General features: G+C 42.7%; 1 protein-coding gene and 1 long non-coding RNA gene across 5 annotated transcripts in view; one reads left to right on the forward strand and one right to left on the reverse strand.

The window, feature by feature from the left end:
• Window positions 1-603: 603 nt before the first annotated feature.
• Window positions 604-10,491, reverse strand: LOC121023994 (uncharacterized). The gene is made up of 3 exons (XR_005787566.1): window positions 9,905-10,491; window positions 7,519-7,608; window positions 604-884 (listed from the first exon to the last, which is right to left on the reverse strand). It is a non-coding gene; the product is annotated as an uncharacterized LOC121023994 (long non-coding RNA).
• Window positions 10,492-10,690: 199 nt separating this feature from the next.
• WDTC1 (WD and tetratricopeptide repeats 1) overlaps window positions 10,691-23,638 on the forward strand; it is a 65,962-nt gene continuing 53,014 nt past the window's right edge. The window contains exon 1 of one of the 4 annotated variants that reach the window (XM_040466304.1): window positions 10,691-10,848. The gene's annotated coding sequence lies outside the window, so the exon portion shown is untranslated. Of the gene's footprint in view, window positions 10,849-15,022; window positions 15,046-23,638 lie in introns of those variants that run through there. The other 3 variants (XM_040466314.1, XM_040466284.1, XM_040466295.1) reach the window with 3 other exon arrangements.

Here is a 23,638-nt window from a genome sequence, read left to right on the forward strand (position 1 = left end):
CACCAGGCTGGGTTAGGAATCCTTAGTGTATAGAATCAGGGCTTTCTCCCCACTCAGAGGGATCCCGGTGTTCATCTGGGCCAATTTCATACTCTCTTCCCCTGAATCCCCAATCCGTATCCCTGCTTGAAGAACCTCCATTGTTTCTCTGATGCCTGTCAACTTTTAAGACCATCCCAAGTCCAGACTTACCCAGAAAACCTTCTGGGGAGTGGAAAGAAGGATGTAACTGAGTCAGGATGCCTCTAGCTCAAGTCCCCTCTTTGCTCAGAGCCTCAGTTCCTTCTGTAAAATGGGGATGACAACATTAATATCCACTTCACAGCTGTTATAAGTAAAATTATAGATGTTAAAGAACAGTGTAAACACTGAAGTGTGATGAGACATGAGGATGATTATTATCTTTCCTGGCTCTGTGCTCCTGCAGCACTCTCAGGCCATGACCCACCATTTTGCACTTAATTATACCCTGCCTTCAATTATCTATTCTTGCTTCCGCGTGGCAGGCTGCTGTTTACAACTGCTGTGGCAGCCTCCTGGGATCACATCTTCTACAACTCTTCTGCATCCCCTAGAGTTCAGATATCAGTCCCAACCAAATAGAAGGTGTATGTTATTACTGTGATTATAACCAACTGCCATTTATGGATCACCTATTATGCAGTAAGTACATGTTGTTTCTGATTCTCAAAACTACCCAAGAAATAGATATTTTTTATTTCTACTGTGCAAACTAAGGCTCAGAAAAATTAAATAACTTGTTCGAGGTCACATGATCCTGGGGATAAGAACCTCCAGAATCTTTCTTGCACTGGTCTCCAGATTGATGTTAAGGGCCTCATGAATTTCCACCTGCTTGGCTCTTTTCTTGGTCATCAGTTGAGCTGTGTCCAGAGAGAGAGAAAAAATCAAACCGGGGGCTTGGAAGAGGAGGTGGCTGCCATGCCACGGACCAGACACAGGGACTTTTGACATGTAAGTTGGGTATGGCTTCACCAAGAACAAAGCCACAAAGCTTGTTCCTGTGGTTGAAGGGTGTAGGAGGTGGTCAGGAAAAGCCCTGGGACATCTAGCAGTGCCAGCACCGAACTGCTGCCCAAGTCTGTGAGGAGAGTAGACTGGAGTGGGATCTGATGGCCAAATCACTCACAGTAAGGGAGTGGTCAACTCACAAGAGTTTCCATCCTCCATCAAGAAATTGATGGAGGAAGAGATGCAGGGTTCATAGAGCGCCACTAGGTGGCACTGTGCAAGGAGGGCACAAAAAGAGCCCTTTAGAACCTTTCAACGCGAACAATTAGAAGGGATTTTAGAGCAAGCAAATGCAACGTAAAAGCCTCCTTTTACAGAAGAGTTGTGAGGCCCAGAGAAGTTATTTGAGTTGCCCAGTTTCTTGGGCCTGAAACCACTACCAGAGACCTAGACCTGTCTCTTTCTAACCTCTGAGCGCTTCACTTCGGTGCTCATGAAATCACATCGAGGTGCCCATCTACTCGCGGTGTGAGCTTACTCAAGTCACTGACATTTTTTTTAAGCCTCAGTCTTCCTGTCCATTGAACAAAGGATTTGTCTAGGCCTGTGATGACAATGTGGTAGCCCCTAGTCACGTGTGGCTAAATTTAAATTAATTAAAACTACAATCTAAAATTCAGTTCTCAGTCATACTAACCAATGTTTCAAGCTCTCAATAGACAGTTGTGGGTAGCTGCTATCATATTTGACAGCACAGATATAGAGCACCCCCCCCCCCATTTTTGCAGGTAGTTTGAACAGAGCATTGGCTGGTAACTGAGGTCCTCCCAGCTTCAGTATTCTATGGATCCTCTGTGAGAGCACTGGAGAGTGTAACACTAAGTGCATAAGGTTTCCTAGCTCTCAGCTTGGGTTTTTAATCATATGCAAGCACTGGGGGATACAGAAGAGAATAAGGTGGGTAAAAACCCTCCCTTCATGGAGCTGACATTTGAATGCGTGTAAGGTACTAAGTCCAAAAATTACAGCTTCTGCAATCAAGGTACAGTGCCTTAAGCTTTGATGTGTTTATTTATCTAGATAAAACACAGTATCTGGGGCACCTGGGTGGCTCAGTTGGATAAGCGTCCCACTCTTGATTTTGGCTCAAGTCATGATCTCACAATTCGTCGATTCAAGCCCCGCATCAGGCTCTGTGCTGACAGCATGGAGCCTGCTTGGAATTCTCTCTCTCCGCCTCGCCCCCCCCCCGTCCCTCCCTGCTCGCTCTCTCTCTCTCTTTCTCTCTAAAAAAATAAATAAATAAACTAAAAAGTAGGTCTGGGGTGGAGCCCATGAACTTGCATTTTTCTAACAAGCTCCTTGGTGATACCATTGTGGTCGGTCCCAGAGCACATTTTAAGTAGCAAGGATTTGGAGAATTTTGTGGCAGGACAAGATGGGCATGTGTGATTCAACTAAAACATTGTGTGTTCATATTGTGGATCTTCCTGGGAAGCTTGGGTTCAAATCTCACTCCCGGGTAGCCCATTCTTCCTGATCCTCAAAACTAGATTACGAAGGCTCTTCTGGCCTCTATCATTCTTCACACTTCCCTAGCTTGGTGCTGTTCACACAACCTTGCCTTTCTTTTCAAACTTTGTCCCAGCCTCCCTCACGCAGCTGCAACCTGTCACTGGTCTCATTTAGTTCTATATCCATTAATTCCCTCAATAAGTACTGAGAGCCCCTGTGTGCAGGTATGCACCAGGCTAGCTGCTGGAAATCCTGCAGGCAGACATGGTCCCGGCCCTCAGAGGGCTCACAGAATAGGAAAAGCCGACAGTGAAAAAAAAAAATCATGGCAGGTGAAATAAGAGTCACAAACGAGGAAGTAGAAGATGCTATGGGAGATTATGACCAGGGACCTACCCCAGTTTTGCTCAGGGAAGACCTTCTAGAAGAAGAGGCATTTCATCCGAGAGCTGAACAAGTAGGAGTGAGCCAGGCAAAGAGAGGAGGTGTTCTAGTTACTATGGGCACAAATCAAATTCCCCCAAACCTTACTGGCATAGAATAACCATGGGACAAAAAATACCACTGTGGCCAGTTTTGAAAAGCACACTCTGCCCCCATGGGAAGAGTGTGACAGTGTAGAGAATGCTTGGTCAAAAATCTTCCAATGAGAGAAACAGAGCCCATCCGAGGACATAAACACAACTTAGTAAGACTGGCATGTAGCCAAGAGAAAGAGACTGGTATAAAGATGAAACATAAGAGGTCAAAACCCCAAAACCCTCATCCTTGCCCTTGGGGAGTTAGTCATCTTAACAGCTATCGTACCTCCCTGTGTTTCATGATTTACAATCAACAAAGCAGTGCCTAAGTTATTTCCTCATTTTTTTTAAAGCTTATTTATTTATCTTGAGAAAAAGAGAGAGAGCAAGCAGAAGAGGGGCAAAGAGAGAGGGAAAGAGAGAGAATCCCAAGGAGGCGCCAAACTGTCAGTGCAGAGTCAGATCTCGCGAACTGATATCATGACCTGAACTGAAGTCAAGAGTCAGACGCTCAGCGGTCTGAGCTACCCAGGCGCCCCTTCCTCATCTGTTTTAAACCACAATCCTGTGAGGGATTTATTAGCCCTAGTTAACAGATGAAGACACAAAGTATCAGTGAGGGAAGTGGGAGGCAACACAGGAAGAGCAGGGGTACTCAGTGATTTTAGCTGACGCATGGATAAACATCTTACCTGTTGATAAACATCTTACGTGTTGATAGTTAACATGTGTTTTTCATAGAAAGATAGGTCTAGGGCATCAAGCTCATGATGTCACTGACATTATGGCTTGGGACAAATCAAAGAAGTGAATTGATTTAAAGTGAACTTAAGGGAAGCTATTAAATGCAAAACAGTATAGAGGGTCTGTGACTACGGTACTAATGAAAGATGGAGGTAGACGAGGAGAACTTGAAAACTACGGCCAAAGGAGTAAGTGTGGGATCTGTCTGGAGTCAGGTCAAATCGTGGCCAGGTTCTAAGGACAAACATCCCAAGAGAGAGCCAGCCAAGTTATTTAGCTATCCCATGCCTCTGTGTTCTCATGTTTAAAATGAAAATACTCTATTACCTGCCTTCATAGGGTTGTCACAAAGAGTAAACTAGTTAATATTTGTAGAGCTCTTAGACTAGTTCCTGGCATTTATTAAGTGCTTGTTAAATAACTACATTAAATTAACTGACTTAAGAATAAAAGGGAATGTTTTGGCTCTTGCAACTGAAAAGTCCCCGGGTATTTGTCTGTCTTCAGGCTGGATCCGGCAGCTCGCTCTCTCTCTTCCTCTTCCTCCCTCTGTCTCCCTCCAACTCACTTCTACTCTTCTCCGTGTTGATCCATCCTCAGATGACCAACCTCTCACCCAGTGCTGGTCACTGCAGCTCCAGGGTTAGAGGACCTAGACACAGCTACCAGTCGAGAACAAACAGACACCCCCTTGCCATCATTGTAGGAAAAGCCCCTGAATTAGCTCTGATTGGTCCTACCTGAGTTTATTCATTTATTTTTGAGAGAGAGAAGGAGAGCACAAGAGGGGGAGGGGGAGAGAGAGAGAGAGAGAGAGAGAGAGAGAGAGAGAGAATCCGAAGCAGGCTCCAGGCTCTGAGCTGTCAGCCCAGAGCGCAATGCAGGGCTCGAACCCATGGATGGCAAGATCATGACCTGAGCCGAAGTAGGACGCTACACCCACTGAGCTACCCAGGTGCCCCTAAAGTTTATTTATTCATTTTGAGAGAGAGAAAGCACAGCAAGGGAGGGACAGAGAGAGAGGGGGAGAAAGAGAGAGAGAGAGAGAGAGAGAGAGAGAGAGAGAGAATCTCAAGTAGGCTCTGCACTGTCAGCATAGAACCCGATGTGGGACTAGAACTCACAGACTAGAACTCACTCATGTGAAATCATGACCTGGGCTGAAATCAAGAGTCAGACGCTTAACCAACTGAGCCACCCAGGTGCCCCACTAATTTCTTTTTATCATTGATTAATATTCTGTTGTGTGGATGTACCATGGCTTATTTATCCACTCACTTTTTGAAGGCCATTTTGGGTGCTTCCAGTTTTGGGCAGTTATGAATAAACCTGCTGTAAATCTGTGTGTGCAGGTTTTTGTGTAGATGTAATTTTTCAACTCATTTGAGTGAATGCCTAGGAGTGCAATCATAGGATCATATGGTAAGACTACGTTTAGCTTTATAGGAAACTGCCAGGCTGTCTTCCAAAGTGGCTGTACCATTTTACATCCCCACCAGCAATGAATGAAAGTTGCTGTCGCTCCACATCCTTGCCAGCATTTGGCATTGTTAGTTTTTTGGATTTTAGACATTCTTATAAGCGTATGGTGGTACGTTGTTTTGAGCTGCAGTTCTCTAATGACATCTGATGCTGAGCATCTTGAAACATCTTTTCATATGCTTATTTGCTACCTGTACATCTTCTTTGGTGAGATGTCCAGATCTTTGTCTGTTTTTTAATTGGGTTGTTTTTGTTGTTGTTGTTGTTGAGGTTTTTTTTAAAAATTTTTTCGGAATGTTTATTTATTTTTGAGAGAGAGAGACAGAGCATGAGCAGGGGAGGGGCACAGAGAGAGAGGGAGACACGGAATCCAAAGCAGACTCCAGGCTCTGAGCTGTCAGCACAGAGCCCAACGCGGGGCTCGAACTCATGAGCTGTGAGATCATGATCTAAGCCGAAGTTGGACGCTCAACCGACTGAGCCACCCAGGCGCCCCTGTTGTTGTTGAGTTTTAAGAGGTCTTTATATATTTTGAATACAAGTCCATTAGCTGATATGTGTTTTGCAAATCCACACTCCCCCACACACTCTGTAGCTTGTCTTTTTATCCTCTTAACAGTGTCTGTTGCAGAACAGAAGTTTTTAATTTTAATAAAATCCAGGTTTCCATGTTTCTCTTTCACGGATCTAAAAACTCATCACCCCACTCATGGTTACCTAAATTTTCCCCTGAGTTATCTTCAAGAAGTTTTATAGTTGTGTGCTTTACATTTAGGTATATTATCCATATGAGTTAATTTTTGTGAAAGATGTAAGTAAGGGCAGTATCTAGATTTTTTTTTGTTGTTGTTATGTGGATGTCCAGTTATTCCAGCACCATTTGCTGAGAAGACTACCTTTTCTCCATTGAATAGTCTTTGCTTCGTTGTCAATAATCAGTTCATTATATTTGCGTGGGTCTCCTTTGGGGTTCTCTATTCTGTTCCATTAACGTACTTGTCTGTGCTTTTGCCAATACTGCACTGACTTGATTATTATAGCTTTATAATAAGTCTTGACGTTGTGTAGTGTCAGTCCTCCAATTCACTGGTGTTTTAAAATTTGAATTTCATAATTTCAGTGTGTCCCACATACATACTGCTAATTTCTATTTATAACTCTTGTCAAGTAGATAGCGGCATATGGTATACTCTATTTACAGAGGCATAAAGAGGCTAAATAACCTGTTCTTCCAACAGGTAACAGAGTCTTAGCTTTTTAGTGCCTTGATGCACTAACCCGGTCCCTGGGGAAGGAAACTTGATCTATTGCCTGCAAGGTTAACTATTCCTCATGTACATTAAAACATTGGAATTCTATTTGATCTGGTTTTCTTTTTTCTGAGTTTAAGTATCAGAAGTTATCTCCCTGATTTTTTATAAAAATTTTTAATGTTTTTTTAAAATGTTTATTTTTGAGAGAGAGAGAGAGAGAGACAGAGTGTGAGTGGGGGAGGGACACACACACACACACACACACACACACACACACAATCCAAAATAGGCTCCAGGCTCTGAGCCGTCAGTCCAGAGCCTAACATGGGGCTTGAACTCACAAACCGCAAGATCATGACCTGGGCCCAAGTCAGACGCTTAACAGACTGAGCCAACCAAGTGCCCTTAGTGTTTTTTTTTTTTGTGTGTGTTTTTTTTTTTTTTAAGTTTATTTATTTGGGGAGAGAGAGCACAAGCAGAGGAGGGGCAGAGAGAGAAGGGGAGAGAGAATTCCAACCAGGCTCCAAACTGTCAGCGCAGAGTCCGATCTCACCAACTGGGATATGACCTGCGCTGAAGTCAAGAGTCAGATGCTCAACTGTCTGAGCTACCCAGGCGCCCCTTCCTCATTTGTTTTAAACCACAATCCTGTGAGGGATTTATTAGCCTTAGTTACAGATGAAGACACAAAGTATCAGTGAGGGAAGTGGGAGGCAGTACAGGAAGAGCAGGGGTACTCAGTGATTTTAGCTGACGCATGGATAAACATCTTACGTGTTGATAGTTAACGTGTGTTTTTCGTAGAAAAATGTGGTTGTGTAGTGCTTCGCTATATGAATAAACCATGATTCATCCATCCATTCCCCTATAGGTTTTTTTTTTTACTTTTTCTGCTATCATAACGGGCCAGAAGTAGTGTTCCTTGCCGTGTTTCCTTGTGCACACATGTAATGTTTCCTCTAAACTCTTAGAAGTAAAATTTCTGGGTTGTAGAATAAGAGAATCTTCAATTTTAGGTTGAATATACCCACTGTTTCCCAGGAGTCCAATCAGGAAATGAAAATGGTTGTATCAGTGACTGCCTCTGCAGAGCTGCTCAGTTGGGGCATTATCTAGTGCACCTAGGAGAGAAAAAGGAGATACATTCATTGTCACAAGCCTTATTTGAATAATCCTTGTCTGCTTCCAAAAGCCAAACAAGAGAATATTGGAAGTATCACTTAAATATCTACCCAATAGAATAATTGCTTCTGCAGTATCCTGAACTATCCTACCCTTGAATACTATCAAAGACAGAGAGCTTACCACCTCCCCAAGTAGCCCAGCTCTCTTGATTAGAAAGTTCTCAAACATCTATGGCTGGAAGCGAGAATGAGAAGTTTCCATTCTAAGAGATGACAATATCTTCTTTTTTGAATCTGTTTTTTCTATGTAAAAATGGGAGGGGGGGCACCTGGGTGGCTCAGTCAGTTAAGTGTCCAACTCTTGATTTCGCCTCAGGTCATGATCTCACAGGTTCGTGAGATCAAGTCCTGCATTGGGCTCTGTGCTGACAGCTTGGAACCTGTTTGGGATTCTCTCTCTCCCTGTCTCTCTGCCTCTCCCCTGTTCATGCTCTGCCCCTCCCCGGTGCGTGCTCGCACTCTCTCAAAATAAACATATTTTTAAAAATGGGAGTAGGAATAATACCTAAATCATAAGGTGGTTGTGGGAATCAAATGAGTTAGTGTGTGAATGTAGGTGTGTATACATAGATAAATATATACACTTGTACATACATATATGCATATACATGTATAGGCATGCAATATACTCATATATGCATATATATTCATATATGTAGAAAAGAGAAAGAGAGTGCATGAGAGGGCAAGCGAGCTCTTGGCAGAAAATAATCAATTAATTGTAGCTGCAGCTATTATTAATATTTTTCATCCTATCATCCATTTCCGTAACAACAAAGTTCATTCTGCTAAACAAATATTTACTGACTGTCTACTATGTGTCAAACAAAGACTGTGCTAGTAATCACAGAAACATCACCCACACTTCTCTGTATTTATTTTTTTAAGTTTTGTTTATTTTTGAGAGAGAGAGGGAGAGTATGCATACATGTGCATGAGTAGGGAAGGGGCAGAGAGAGAGGGAGAGAGAATTCCAAGCAGGCTCTGGGCTTCAAGGGCAGAACCTGACTCAGGTCTCGATCTCATGAACCATGAGATCATGACCTGAGCTGCAATTAAGTGTCCCATGCCTAAACTGACTGAGCCACCCACGTGCCCCTCTGTCAGTATTTCTAAGAGTCTCTGTGACATTGCCAGCATAGAGCAATGGTTTAAAATGGAAGTTCTGGATTCAAATAATCTGGGTTTTAATCCCAACTGTACCAACTATGTGATTTGTGGGAGTATTGCTTAATTCGCTGATAAGAACTTATCTCTCATGGTAAATGTTCAATACATGTTAGCTATTATTCAATTTAATTGAGCCAGTGACCTTAGCCAGGGTTTCAGCCTGAGCCTGGAGAGCTACGGATAGATAATCTTAAAGCTCTCTTTTAGTCCTAAAGTTTATGATTTTTTATATTCAGTGGAACATCTGTGGGGGAGAAATCAGGAAGAATGACCCACATTTATAGGCATTTCACAAAGCTGAATTTGCAAGTAGGTTCTAACTCCTCCAAATGGGAAGAAATCACCCTTTGGGAGCTCACAGACTAATTTATACACTTGATGTGAGCAGAAGCAGGAAAAAACAAGCAAGTCATGGAGTGATAAACATGGGACAAACACTATAAATGCTAAATATGTATATTCCTTTCTGAGAGTGGGTACTGCCTGGTTCTCACTGGAGGGACAGGTAGTGTTCAAAAGCTCAGACTCTGGTGTAATACAGATCTAGGTTTGAATCCCTATTTGGTTCCTTGTCAGCTATGTGACCCTGGGCAAGCAGCTTTTAACCTTTGTGTCTCAGCTTTCTTTTCTGCAAAACCCAGATAGTAAGAGTATCTAAAAATTATACTCAATACAGTGGTGACATAGTAAATGCTCAATAAAAGTGAATTATTTTTATCTGACAAATGGCACCCTACAGGTGAGTGACAAGTTTCCATTCTCAAGAGATGACAATATCTTTTTCTGACTTTAGGCGCTTCTTGGGTGGGGCCCGGTCTCTGCCTTCATAAGTTAGGCACGATGCCTCCCTTGTCACCTTGGCAACTTCCTTAGAGAGGAGGGTGTCTCCTCTGTCAGACTTGGCACTCCACTAGGCTGGAACTTCCTCTTCCTTCGAGGTGGGAACAGTAGTGCCTCCACCAGTTAGTCTCAGATGGACCTTGTCTCTGTCAGCCTGAGGGTTTCCAGAGTTGTGTGTGGTTGGCTCCCCTCCAAGCCACTCTGCGTAGAACTGACTGATTACCTTTTCTCCTCTTCCTTGAGGCCCAGGAACAAGAGTGAGGAATGCGCCTCTTCAGTAGCCACCCAGGTCAGGAAGGAGTTAAGATGAAGGTCGGCTTTAGGGGGGGGGGGGGGCACTGGGGCCCCAGCCTGAAAAGTCTCCCAATTCAGGGGATCTGAGGAAGTCTCGGTAAGGCTCTTAGGAGACTGCGCCGGGCTCTGAGAAGCATTTGGGTGAGTGTGAGAGATGCCCCAGAAGCAACGCGAGGGAGCATTTTACGTGGATGTGGGGTGGGCGGTGCGTCAGGGTAACTAATGGCAACTGGGCGGGGTGAACCCGCCCGGCAGGAGCGCTTCGACGGAGAGAAACTACGACTCCCAGGATGCGCCGGGGCTCAGCCCGGCTTTCCCGCCTGCCCACTGGCTGCCGATCCTGCGAGCGCAAGAGCGGATTGGTCGCGGCGGTGCGGGTCTCCCCCACTAGCAGGTTAGTAGGCACCGCCGGCAGCAGACGTTGACCGGGCGCGCGAGGGGGGAGGGGCCCGTCTAGCTATTCTGGAAACCGCCGGACGCTCTCTCCGTAGCGTAGCCGCCGGCTGTGAGGCGCGGGGCGGGGGCGGAGACTGCGTGGCGCAGGCGCAGTGCTGGGCTTCTCCTGGGTCCCCAGACAGCTGGAGGAGATAAACAGAGGAGGAGGAGGGAGGGGAGTGCGTGTGTGAGAGCGCGCGAGGGAGTGTGAGTGTGTGTGAGCGCGGGTGTGAGGCGGTGCGCAGGGGCGGGCGGAGGCGCTGTCCGGCCCGGGCCAGGCGCCGGGCGGGGAGCATGGGAAGGGGCTAGAGCTGCCCGGGCCCCCAGCCCCCTCCCCGGGATCCGCGCCCCCCCTTCCCGGGAGAGGGGCCGGGCCCCCCGGACGGACATGGGCTCCTGAAGTTGCGCCGCCGCCGGTCCTGGGAAGAGGCCTGACAGGTACGGGTAGCCACCGCCCCCTGCCCTCGCCGGGCGCCGAAGCAAGAACCGGCTCCCGCAGCCCCGGCACACGGGCCGCTCGCTCTGGGCCGGCCGCAGCCCTGCCGGCCCGGGGGCCTGAGCCCGCCTGCCTCGGGGCTCCGGGGTGTCCCGAGAGGGGGCAGGCCTCGCTGGGGCGAAGGGCACAGTGGGCCGGGGGCGGGGTGGGGATGGAGGGCTGGCCGGGACGTGGGTGGTGCGGGAGGCTCAGGGAGGCTCTGCCAAGGGAGAGGTGGAAGTCGTCCCATCACGGGACTTTTTTGCGGACTTTTTTGTTTGACATCTGATCTGGCGCGGGTCTCGGGAAGAAGGGGGCAGGTGGAAGTGTTGGGAGGGCTACGTTGACCTGACCTGCTCTCTTAGTTTCCTGCTCTCCTGCTCTCGCTCTGTCTCGCTCGCTCTCGCGCTCGCTCTTTCTCGCTCTCTCTTTCTGTGTGTGTGTGTGTGTGTGTGTGTGTGTGTCCGTCCGTCCCGTGTGTCCGTCCGTGGTCAGGCTTCTTGCAGCTGCAGATGCCTTCAGTGGCCCATCCTGGCACCAAGCTGAAGTCTGCCAAGGTGTTTCCACCAGGCGACTGTAACGCCCATACAGAGGGCCTTTACTTGGGAACGGGCTCTTCAGTACCCACCTCAAAGGGAAATAGGAAGTGTGGAAAAGAAGAGAGGTTGAACCAGTAGGATCCGATTCTTGTCACTGAAGGCTGCAGTGGGTCGTACCCCCCCTCCCCCTTGCCAGCCAGGTTGAATTTGCTTAGTGACCTCTGACTCTCCTCTGCAGGTGTACTACCAGGGTCTCTAGAAAAGACGTGTCAGGACTTATGACTAAAGTCTGGCTGCCTAATTTGACTGTTTTCCTCAAAGTCCTTTTTTTTCGGTGACTTCCTTTAACTTCCTGAGGTAGTGGTAGAGCAACTTTAAAGTTTTCCTCTTAGGTTTGTGAGTTTAGAAGCCTGATCGGGTGGCTGTAACTTCCCCATTCTTTGCAAGGATGGGGTAGATGATCAGAGTAAAGTGGCAGTTAAGTGTTCCCTTTTAACAGAGCCTGGAACCGTTTTGAGAAGAAAACTATTCGGAAGACACCTCCTGACTCAAAAACATTATGAAATCTCTACCTAGGGCACAGATATGCTCAGTGGTCTGAACAGAGCTTTTCTATACCTTAAAGTCCCTCCGGAGTGGCCAGTCTCTTCGCTAAGTGAAGGACCTACTTAAGGCTATTTCTGGTTTGAGTTTTGGCCTATTCTTCCTTGTAATTCTTATATTTTTAAAGAGATTGAATTGAATCTTGGCTGTTGAGTATAATAATTTGATCCTCTATCACAGACCAAAGAGTAACTGGTAAGGCTCATTTGGGCTAACTCTGAGACTAACAGTGAATCTTCATTACAGGTTGTTGTATTTCATTGGCAAATGGGAAACAACCTTTTCTGCCATAGTCTGTGATCCTGCTGCTTTAATACTGGGGTCCTGCTATCCTTCCCTCTTTTGACCTATTGGGGGGCACTTATGTTCAAGCCACATCTCAATTTGTGGAAGCAGTGCTTTGGGTCACCTCTGAAGAATAATTGAACAACAACTCATATGTCTGCCCGAGACTCTTTACCTTGGAGTTACTGAAAGAAAGAGAATATGTGTAATGATTGTGGTGATGGTATTAACATTGGCAATTTGCCACTTTTGGGTTTTAGAGTTGTCATGCAGCTGACAAATTTTCTAGCTTAAAGGAACTCAATAGTGACTCATGGGACATCATATTAGGGTTTTTTTTTCGCACATGTAGACTTCAGGATCTGGAAGTATACGACTGAAGATCTTAAAGCCCTCTGCTAAACATCTTTGGATTTTGAGGTGCCAATTGCTACAAAGACCCAGAACTGTGGCTTTTAATTATTTTTTAATTATTTTCTTCTCTTCTTTTTAAGTTAGGGAATGTGGCCCACGTGTGCAGTCCTGGGTCTCAGAGAGGGAATCCTAGACAACATGTAATATGGTGATACTTATCTTTCTTTTGGGTCACTGAGTGATCCTGACTCCTTTCTTCTTTCATCCTTACCTTTCTGGATTCCACTGCATCTTTGGGCCGCCATTGCAGAGGGACTCCCATAACTCCTATGTTTCAAAACTCCTGACGGTTTTCATCAGAAACCAATCCCTTGGTGGTACATTTAATTATGAATAACTTACTTTAAGAGGTATTTACCAATTAGAATACATTCAAAAATGTGACTGACATTTATTGAGGGCCTGGTATGTTGGACTGTGTGCTAGGTGGTGTTTTTACTTTATCTAATTTAGCCCTCATCACTGCTGTGGTAGGCAGAAATCATTTTCCCTATTATACATGTGAAGATACAAGTTCAGAGAGATTAAATAACTTGTCTAAGGTCACACAGCTAACAAAGGAAATGTTCAGAATTCAAACCAGGGTGTAGCACTAGGATCAAAGGATGGAAATTAGAAGAGGGTGCATATTGGCTGGATAGGAGAGAATTTGTTTTCTAAAAACAAAATGGGCCACCTTGTGGGGGAGTGAGTTACCCATCATTGTAGGTATTCAAGCAGAGGCTTCGCCACTTCTTATCCAGGATATACTAGAGGAGTTCATGCTTATTTAGGTAATTTGATTGAGTAGTCTTTCAGTATTTTAAACCCTATTATTATATGGAAATGGAGTCAAACTCCTGTTTTTGTGATCTGTAAAAAAACTAACGCATATTGCATACATACTGTGTGCCAGGCACTTGTTAGACACTTTTCCTACAATACTTCATTTAATCCTCAAATCCCCTATGAAGTGGGAATTATTATTATTCCCACTTTACAAATGAGGAAATGGAGGCTCCAGAAAGTTAAGAAAAACGTGCTAGAGGTTACGCAGTTAGTAGTAGTAGGGCTGATATTTGAACCTTGTCTGTACCATCTTCGCTGTGTAACATAGGGTAAGTTGTGTGTCTTCTCTGAGCTATAGTTTCCTCATCTGTGAAACGAGATGACAGTACCTTCCTTACGATGGGTTTATGAGTACTAAATGATATAACATACACTTTTCACTAAATGTCACTGACTGCCCTTGAGAGCTTGGGTTTGGGGTAAAAAGGTACTACTTTATTTCTTTAGGGTGAATTCAGGCCTGAGAATTTTGGGGTTCATTCTTTGTGCTATTTGTAATAGCTGCTAACCCCTTCAAGGGCTTTGTGGCATTAGTGACTAATACCTTAAAAACTTGAGGCCTGAATGAGAGGAGGATTCAGCCAACACATTGGAGTATAGGAGGAAGTGTCAAAGGCCTTGTAGGGAAAAAAAAGTCCTTACCCCACTATACAGTCAGATTCAGAGATCACTGTTTGCATTTTTACATTTAATGTCTTATTTTAGAATGGACAAGGTCACAATTGCTAGAGCTGTGATAGAGCTGGATGCCAAGAATAATAACCCTTAATCCTCCCTGTAGCCATCTGGGGAGGTATTAACCCCATTTTCTTGGGGAGTGGGGCAGAGCAGGATCCGACCTTACCCAGGTAGCTGTCTAGGGGCTCTCCGGAGGCAGTGTTAGGATCAGGATGGTGGCAAAATTTTATCCTTGTTCCTAACCCCAAGATTCTATTTTCAGAAAGCTCTAAACTGTGCTTATCCATGAACCTTTAGGGAGCCTTTCTCAGAATGGGAATCAGGCATTTCTGGTCTTGGAACTTCACCAGTTGAGACCTGAGTGTTTGGGTGCCAGTGGCTTACCTGGTTCCTTCTTGAGTCAGACATCTGGATGTAACACAGCTGCAATTGAATTGGAAAGGAAGCATTTCCACATTGATTGGCTTACTTTTCCTTAACCTTTCTGCTAGGAGGAAAGTTAGAGGGTAAAACTTCAAAGGCTTCCCTATGAGGCATACTTTGAATCAGGCAGAGTTTGGAAAGATGCAAGTTAAGGGCAAAATCCAAGACTGCAGATGCTCATAAATACAGTGAGAGAAGACAGCATTATCCAAATATGCTCTCTTTTCTCTTTCTGTTCCCTTCCACTATCTTAAGGTAATGGTGGCCCTAGGAGAGGGCAGATAAATTAGCTATAATCAATGCAAAGCAAAGTTCTGAAAACATCAAGAAAGATTTTTCACAAAGCTTGAATGGCAGTACAGAATCCATTCATGCAGAGAAGCTATCGAGGTGAGTTTTCATCCAGAGTTTCCCACAAAGTGAAGCATTTTTTTTTAAGTTTATTTATTTTGAGAGAGAGAGAGGGAGAGCAGGGAAAGGGCAGAGAGAAAGGGAGAGAGAGAGAATCCCAAGCAGACTCTGCACTGTCCACACAGAACCCAATGTGGGGCTCAAACGCACAAACCATGAAATCATGACCTGAGCCAAAACCAAGAGTCGGATGCTTAACCGACTGAGTCACCTATAATGAATAATGAACCCCCATTTATCTAGGCGCCCAAAGTGAAGCATTTCTTAGGATGGACTTCACAGAGAAGCCTTTAGTCAACTCCGTATAGAATCATTTGAGCCAGGATCCTCGAAGATGGCAAAGAACTTTTCCAAAGACATTTTGCTGATGGGCCTGTTCCACCAACCAAACCTTTCCCAGATGCTGTCCTTGCGCCAACTTAGTCCATGACCTTGAAATATACTTTTGAAATTTGTGTCTGAGACCATCAGAGTCTAGGTGATTTTGCTTCCTTAGTTAAACCCTAAATGCTAAGTTAAATGCTTAGTTAAAACCTAAATGCTAAGAGATGGTGTCTTTTAGGTAAGACTGCTTAGACATGATCTAATTAAAGACAGTAACTATTTTTCAGTGGCCAGTGACCTGGTCTTAGGGTCGAATATTTAGTTTGACTCTCCATTTAATAACTAACTTTAGGGAAATTAACTTCTCTGTGCCTTAGATCCTTCATCTGTAAAGTGAGGATAATAATAGTACCTACCTTCATAGGTTTATGAGGAATCTGTTGGATAACACTTATGAAATGATTTGAATGTTCACTAAATATTTTTTACCAGGTGGGGCACCTGGGTGACTCAGTTGGTTGGGCATCCAGCTTCAGCTCGGGTCATGATCTTGTGATTCATGGGTTCAAGCCCCATGTCAGTCTCTGTGCTGACTGCTCAGAGCCTGAAGCCTGCTTCATATTCTGTGTCTCCCTCTCTCTCTGCCCCTCCCCTGCTCATGCTCTGTCTGTCTGTCTGTCTCTCTCTCTCTCAAAAATGAATAAACATTGAAGGAATTTTTTTTTTAATTTTTACCAGGCTTGATATCAGGCATTTTATGTGTGTGGCTCTTCACTCTGTGAAGATAGGCATTATCATCCTGTTTTGCAGATTAGAAAGCTGAGATTTAGAAATGTTGTCACATAGAAGATAGTTGGCAGAACTGGGATTTGAACTTTAGGTCTGCCAGACTCCAGTACCCAACTCTTTACTTTATTATGCCATTTCCAGTGACCTTTTTGCTTTGAAAGTGCATGTTTTTCTCTTCTATAGGATTGCTCCAGTAGGTAAACCACTGCAAATAGAGTGAAAGGAAACTTGCATACATCCTTTGCATAATTCATAATGTTGGAAGGGGGCGGGGGCCAGTGGTCTCTCTAGCTGGGGACATCTCTCTACAGTGGGAGGCACTGTCCAGAGGAAAAAGAATACAGATGACTTGGGTTCCATCTCCACTCTACTGCTACCTGGCAGTGTGTCCTTAGGATCACAGGATAGTGGGAGGGATTTTGTAGCTCATCTCAGAGTCTACCTCTCACTTTGCAGATGGGGAAATAGGCTGAGAGAGTGAAGCGCCTCACTCAGGGTCTTTAAGACACTTAGAGGCAGAGCCTGGCCTGGAGCACGAGACCCTAGATTCCGGTCCAGTGTTTCTTCCTCAGTAGCATTGTGCTTCAGTTCTCCCTTGTTAAACGGGGATGAAAATAGCTTTCTAGCTTCCTCACTGGATTGTTACGAAGTTCAAGTTAAAAGCATGAGCAAAAGTACTCTGATAGTTACGAAGTGCTGTACGTATGCAAGACAGTCACGCTGTCATTCATTCAGCAAGTACTCATTGGCACCTGCTAAGCCCACATCACTCCTTGGAGACCTAGGAGGTTCAGTAGATGAATCAGATGAAGAGCTGGCCCTCAGGATGCTTTTAGTCTTTTAAAGAAGAGAAGCCACAAAATAATTATAGTTAAAGGCAGGAGACAGACGAAGGAAACGGTGAGAGCTAAATTTTTGTAAGTTCTGATTTTGAGGCAGAGAAAAGAAGAAAAGGGTTTGAGGACTTTTCTTCTTATAGTTGAGACACAATTCTTGTATCATAAAGTCTACCCTTTTAATTCTGCACTTTTTAATATATCCACAAAGTTGTGCACCCATCACCACTATCTAATTCCAGAACATTTTCATCATGCCCCAAAGAAACCCATACCCTTTAGCTGTCACCACCACCCCAGTCACTCCCATCTTCTTCCTCAGTTCCAAGAAACCACTAATCTTTCTTTCTCTGTAGATTTTGCTGTTCTTGATGTTTCATGTAAATGGATTCATACAATATGTGGCCTTTTGTGACTGGCTTCTTTCGAATAACATTATGTTTTCAAGTTTCATCCATGTTGTCGCATGAATCAGTGGTTCATTCCTTTTTATGGCTGATTGATACTCCATTATATGGATATATCACATTTTATTTGTCCATTTATGGACATTTATCCATTGATGGACATTTGAGTTGTTTCTACCTTGGGGCTGAGAACATTCATGTACAAGTTTTTGTGTAGACATTTGTTTTTATTTCTCTTGGGTTATACCTAGGAGTGGAATTTCTAGGTCATATGGTAACTCTATGTTTAATTTTTTGAGAGGAGGCTTTTCTTAAACAATTTTTCTTATTGCAAATAATACTGTCACTCACGGTTAATAAGTATTTCCAGTGTGCCAGTTATCGTGTATAATCCTCACAACAACCCTGAGGTAGGTGCTGTTGTTATCTTTGTGTAACAAATGAAAAGTAGCCAGTGTTTCTTGAGCACTTACCATATGCCAGGTATTGTGCTAAGTGTTTTGCAATGCATTGTCTTATTAATGTTCCCAGTGACCCTATGATGTAGATATTACTTCATATACCTACATGGCAGGTAAAAAACAAACAAACCAACAAAACCCGGGAGCTTAAAGGTAAATAATTTTACCCAAGATCACACAACCTAGTATATAGTAGAGCCAGATTTAGACTCAGGTTTCTTTCAGTCCAAAGCTGGTTCCTAATAGCTATTTCTATATTACTATAAGAACAATAAATGTTCACAATTGAATACTTGGAAAGTACAGAGAAACAGAAAGAAAAAAATATATATATTTTTTCATAAGTTCTGATTTTGAGGCAGGAAAAAAATGTATGTAACACATTTTGTGTGTTTGTGTGTGTTACCTGTTGTCTTACCAGGGAGAAGATCACTGGCATACTTTTAATACCTGGCCTTCTTTTTTTTTTTAATTTTTAAAAATGTTTTTATTTATTTTTGAGAGAGACAGAGCATGAGCAGGGGAAGGGCAGAGAGAGAGGGAGACACAGAATCCAAAGCAGGTTCCAGGCTTTGAGCTGTCAGTACAGAGCCCCATGTGGGGCTCGAACTTGTGAACCATGAGGTCGTGACCTGAGCCGAAGTTGGACTCACAACTGACTGAGCCACCCAGGCACCCCAAACACATATCCTTCTTGTTATAACATTGTAGATATGTACACTTTTGGTTTGTCTTTTTTTTTCCCTTCAAGGCTAAGATGGTCACATATATGTCTTGAACGTGATTTTTTAACTATATATGATTAACAGTTTTCTGTTTCATTAATCAATCTTCCATGTTTTGAGTGACTCTTAATAGGAAAGAAAGATTTTTAAAAGGACTTGATAAGAGAGGATTCCAAATATATATGAAGTAAACAGAATAGAACAGCATAATGAACCCCCATTTATCTGTCATCCTATTTCAATAACTGTCAACATTCTGCCATTCTTATTTTATCTATACCTCCTTTGCTTTCCACTTCCATTCTATTTTTTTAAGTGTTTATTATTGACAGAGAGAGAGAGGGCATGAACAGGGAAGGGGCAGAGAGAGGGTGGGGACAGAAGATCCAAAGTGGTCTTTGTGCTGACAGCAGAGAGCCCCATGCGGGGCTAGAACTCACAAACCCTGAGATCATGATCTAAGCCAGAGTGGGACACTTAACCGACTGAGCCACCCAGGCGCCCCTCCTCCATTCTATTTTTTAAGTAAAATTTACCAACATTAAAATTCACTAATCTTGATTGTACAGTTTTGACAAATGGATATACTCATGTCACCCATACCCCCAGTACCTATATAGCCATATTCCCCTCATATATAGAACTTTTCTGTCACTTAGAAAGTTCTCAGGGCTCCTTTTCTTATTAATCTGTATGCACTCAGGCAACACTTCTTTTTTTTTTTTTAACTGTATTTTTGCCTATTCTAGAACTTCATATATAGTTGACTCTTGAACAGTGTGGGGGTTAGGGACACCCACTCTGCCCAACCCCCTCCAGGCAGTCAAAAATTGGCATATAACTTTTGACTCCTGAAAAACTTAACTACTAATAGCCTACTGTTGATCAGAAGCCTTACGGATAACAAATAATTAACCCATATTTTGTATGTTATATGTATTATATCTGTATTCTTAAAGTAAGCTAGAGAAAATAAAGTTTTATTAAGAAAATCATAAGGAAGAGAAAATATATTTACAGTACTATACTGTATTTATCGAAAAGAATCCACATATAAATGAAGCCACACGGTTCAAACTTGTGTTGTTCAAGAGTCAACTGTAAATGGAATCATACAGTATGTACTTTTTTTTTTAAATGTTTACTTATTTTTGAAAGGGGGGGTACTGAGGGGCAGAGAGAGAGGAAGACACAGAATCTGAAGCATGCTCCAGGCTCTGAGCTGTCAGCACAGAGCCCAACATGGGGCTCAAAGCCAGGAACCGCGAGATCATGACCTGAGCCGAAGTCAAACGCTTAACCGACTGAGCTACCCAGGCCCCCCAGTATGTACTTTTTTAGTCTGGCTTCTTTTGCTCAGAATCTGTGAGATTCATCCATATTGTTGCTGGTATCAATAGTTCCTTTTTAAAAATACAATAACTTCATTGGGATATAATTCACATACCATACAATTCACTCATTTAAAGTGTATAATTCAGTGGTTTTTAGTATTCTCACAGATATGTGCAACAATCACCAGTCAAATTTAGAACATATTCATCACCTCAAAAAGAAACATTAAACCACAATGAAGTACTGCTTCATACCCGTGAGGATGGCTATAAATACATTTTTTAAAAAAGCAAGTATTGGTAAGGATGTGGAGAAATTGGAACCTTTTACATTGCTGGTGAAATTGTAAAATGGTGCAGCTGCTATGGAGAACAGTTTGGCAATTCCTCAAAAAGTTAAATATAGAATAACCATATGACTCAGCAATTCCACGCCAAGGTATATACGCAAAAGAATTGAAAACAGTCAAACAGATGCTTGTACATGGACATTCATAGCAGCACTATTCATAACAACCAACAGATAGATGAATGAATGGATAAATACAATGTGATATAGCAGTGCAATGGAATAGTATTCAGCCATAAAAAGGAATGAAGTACTGATGCATGCTACAACATGGATAGACCTCAAAATAGTATGCTAAGTGAAAGAGGCCAGTCGCAAAGGTCACATATTGTCGGATTTCATTTATATGAAAAATCTAGAATAGGTAAATTGATAGATGCAGAAAGTAAATTGGTGGTTGCCAGATACTAGAGGGAGGAAGGAAGAGGGACTGACTACTTAATAGGTATGGGATTTTCTTTTGGTGTGATGTAAGTGTTTTGGAACTACCTAGAGGTGATGGTTGTATAACATGGTGAGTGTACTAAATACCACTGAATTATACACTTTAAAGTCCTCTCTAGCCCCAGGAAACCATAAATCTATTTTCTATTTCTATAGATTGGCCTATTCTGGCCTTTGCATATAAATGGAATTATAGCTATCCCTCGATTCTTGAAAGTTCATGTTATGCCACTTCACTTTTACGAAAGATCTACATCAGTACCTTTTACACTAACCAAAGAGAATCCAAAGGGGAATTTTGCTTTTATGAAAAGGGTGAAAATCAAATCTAGTGCTCAGCATTTGTTTTGCGGTGAGCCTATTATAGTGGCAGTGCGCACCCTGAGTGGCAAGAGTGGCTCCTCCCAGCTTCCACCCTGGGAACTACACTCAGCATCCAACCACCATAGCTTTGAACTGTGTCTGTGAGCATCTGTGCTTTATAAAATAAAGTGTGCTTTATTTATTTACTTTGCTCATCCTTTAGCAAGATGGTATCAGAAAAGCCTAAGAGAAGTTATTTTTGGGGTCTGGAAATGCCAAAAAATTTTTTCCATTTAATAAACTGATGGTAATTGCTTCTTCGCTTTATGCCCTTGCAGCTTAGGATAGGTTTCATAGGAACACTTTGCTTTTGGATAGCAGGAGAAACCTATATACGACATGTGGCTTTCTTTCACTTAGCATAATGTCTTCATGGTTCATCCATGTTGTAACACGTATCAGCACTTCATTGCTTCTTATGGCCAAATAACATTGCATTGTATGGACACAATAAACACCACATTTTGTTTGTCCATTCATCAGTTGACGGGCATTTGGGTTTCTACCTTTTAGCTGTTATGAATAATCCTGCCCTAACCATTCTTGTACAGACTGTTGAATGGAGTTTCTTTGTTTTTAGCAAAGTCACCATTTTCCTCCTGATCTTGCAATTCAAAGCTAGCAGAGGTGAGAAGATCCAATTCTCTGTGCCCCACCATCCTACAATGGAATCCCCAATGTCAGCTTTGTCTCTCTGGTAGGGAAGGAAGTAAGAGAAATGTTGTAACCATGCCACTGAGCATAGATCAGGAGCTATCAAGTCTTACCAGAATTCAGATTTGGCTAATAACATCTGTTGAGCACCTGCTGTAATCCAGGTACTATTTTGTACCTTCATATATATTTCATCATTTATTCCTCACAACAACTAATTGAAATAAATGAGTATCCCCATTTTACAAATGAGGAAATTGAAACTCAGAGAGGTTGAATAACTGTCTAAGTAGGTACTAATGGGTACAGTGAGGGGGCTGGACTGCAGGCCCAAGTGCCTAAGTATTTTAAGTCCACTTCCCTTTCTGCTACATTAACTCAAACAAGGACTGTGGCACACCTGAAATGGGTGTTTCCTCATGTTTATTTGGATGTTACTGTTCAATCTTTGGTTCCAGATGAGTAACATTTGCCAGGCGTACTTTGTTCTAAGGCTTGTTAACCTCAGGCTATTATATTACTGGTACCCTTTGCATTATGGAGTAGATTAATTCCTCCAAATTGAGCTGTTAATTGAATTTTCTTATTAGCTTCCTTTGTAATAGCAGAGATGCCCGTGGAAAAAAGTTTCCCAGTAGCCCGAGTTAAAGGTCTGTGGAAGGGATAGGGTTAAGTGGCGACATGCTAGACATTCTAGACTCTAGGAATGGAATACCTTTTGGGCAGTGTATCAATATACATGGCAGTTCATGTTTTCTTTATAACATTATGTCATATATTTTCCTCGGTGTCATAGGCATTTTATATTTTTCACATTCCCAACTCCCAGAAACTGGCTTCCTTCTTCCTCCTTATCATTGAGTATCAACTAGAGCTGGCCTGTAATGACAGAAGATGCCATGTTCAACCCTTTGTACTTTAGCTAGAGAGATTTTGTATTGAACTTTCATGTTCTGCAAAATTAGCCCTCAATATTACTAGAGCTTTAAGTGCAAACATAAGGGTATACTCAGTTCATTGTGCTATCTTTAGAATGAAGAATACACATTTAAAGTTGCTTGGGTCTGTTACAGTTCTAGTTTTTTGTTAGCGATTTCCAAGTCACCTTTCTTACTCTACTGCCCTATGTTTAGTTTGTTTCCCCCCACTGTCATTTTTGTTATTTCTTCTAAGGTGTGTGAATAAATGAGTATAAATAAGATTTAATTTATTATTCCTTGTTGCTCCTTCTGAATTTACTGTCTTGGCTGTTCATTTTGGTCATTCAGTTAAATTAGCCTTTTTCAGTCCCTCTGAGGAGCTCTAGTTACAATAGTCTTGGTACCATTGGTATTCAATTCATGACAACTATATTGTGTGTTCTTGAAGAGAAGGGTCTGTGTTTGGCTTATTCTTTGCTGGATTTTCAAAGTCTAGTGCAGTGCCTAGCATACTAGGCATTGAAAATTTTATCTTATGGATTCTTGAAGTCACTTATTTCAGTCTTTTTGCATCTCGGCAGAACTGAACATACAATTTGCATACTGTACCAGAGAGAAATCCCCTTGATGTAGTCTTTTCTGGTGTTTAATCATAAATATATAACTTCCTTTCTTCAATTCCAAATGTCTCCATCATGTCATTCTATATCCGTGAGTTCTTTTTGCTCTATAGAATTGACTACTCCAGGATACTCCTTAAAATAATGCTTTTAAAATTTGACCATAATTAAATCTCCTCATATTCAAATAACAATTCATTTATTGATCTAATTATTTATATTTGAGAAATTTTTGAAGTCTGAAACTAATTATACTTCTTGCAGATTTAGGGGTATTTCCCTCCTGATGTGAACCTTATTCTAAGTAGAATAATCTCTACTTAGAAATGTTTTTTCAGTTACACAC

This window comes from Herpailurus yagouaroundi, unplaced genomic scaffold, assembly GCF_014898765.1.
Source record: "Herpailurus yagouaroundi ecotype Mexico unplaced genomic scaffold, PumYag 77, whole genome shotgun sequence".
Taxonomy (NCBI): domain Eukaryota; kingdom Metazoa; phylum Chordata; class Mammalia; order Carnivora; family Felidae; genus Herpailurus; species Herpailurus yagouaroundi.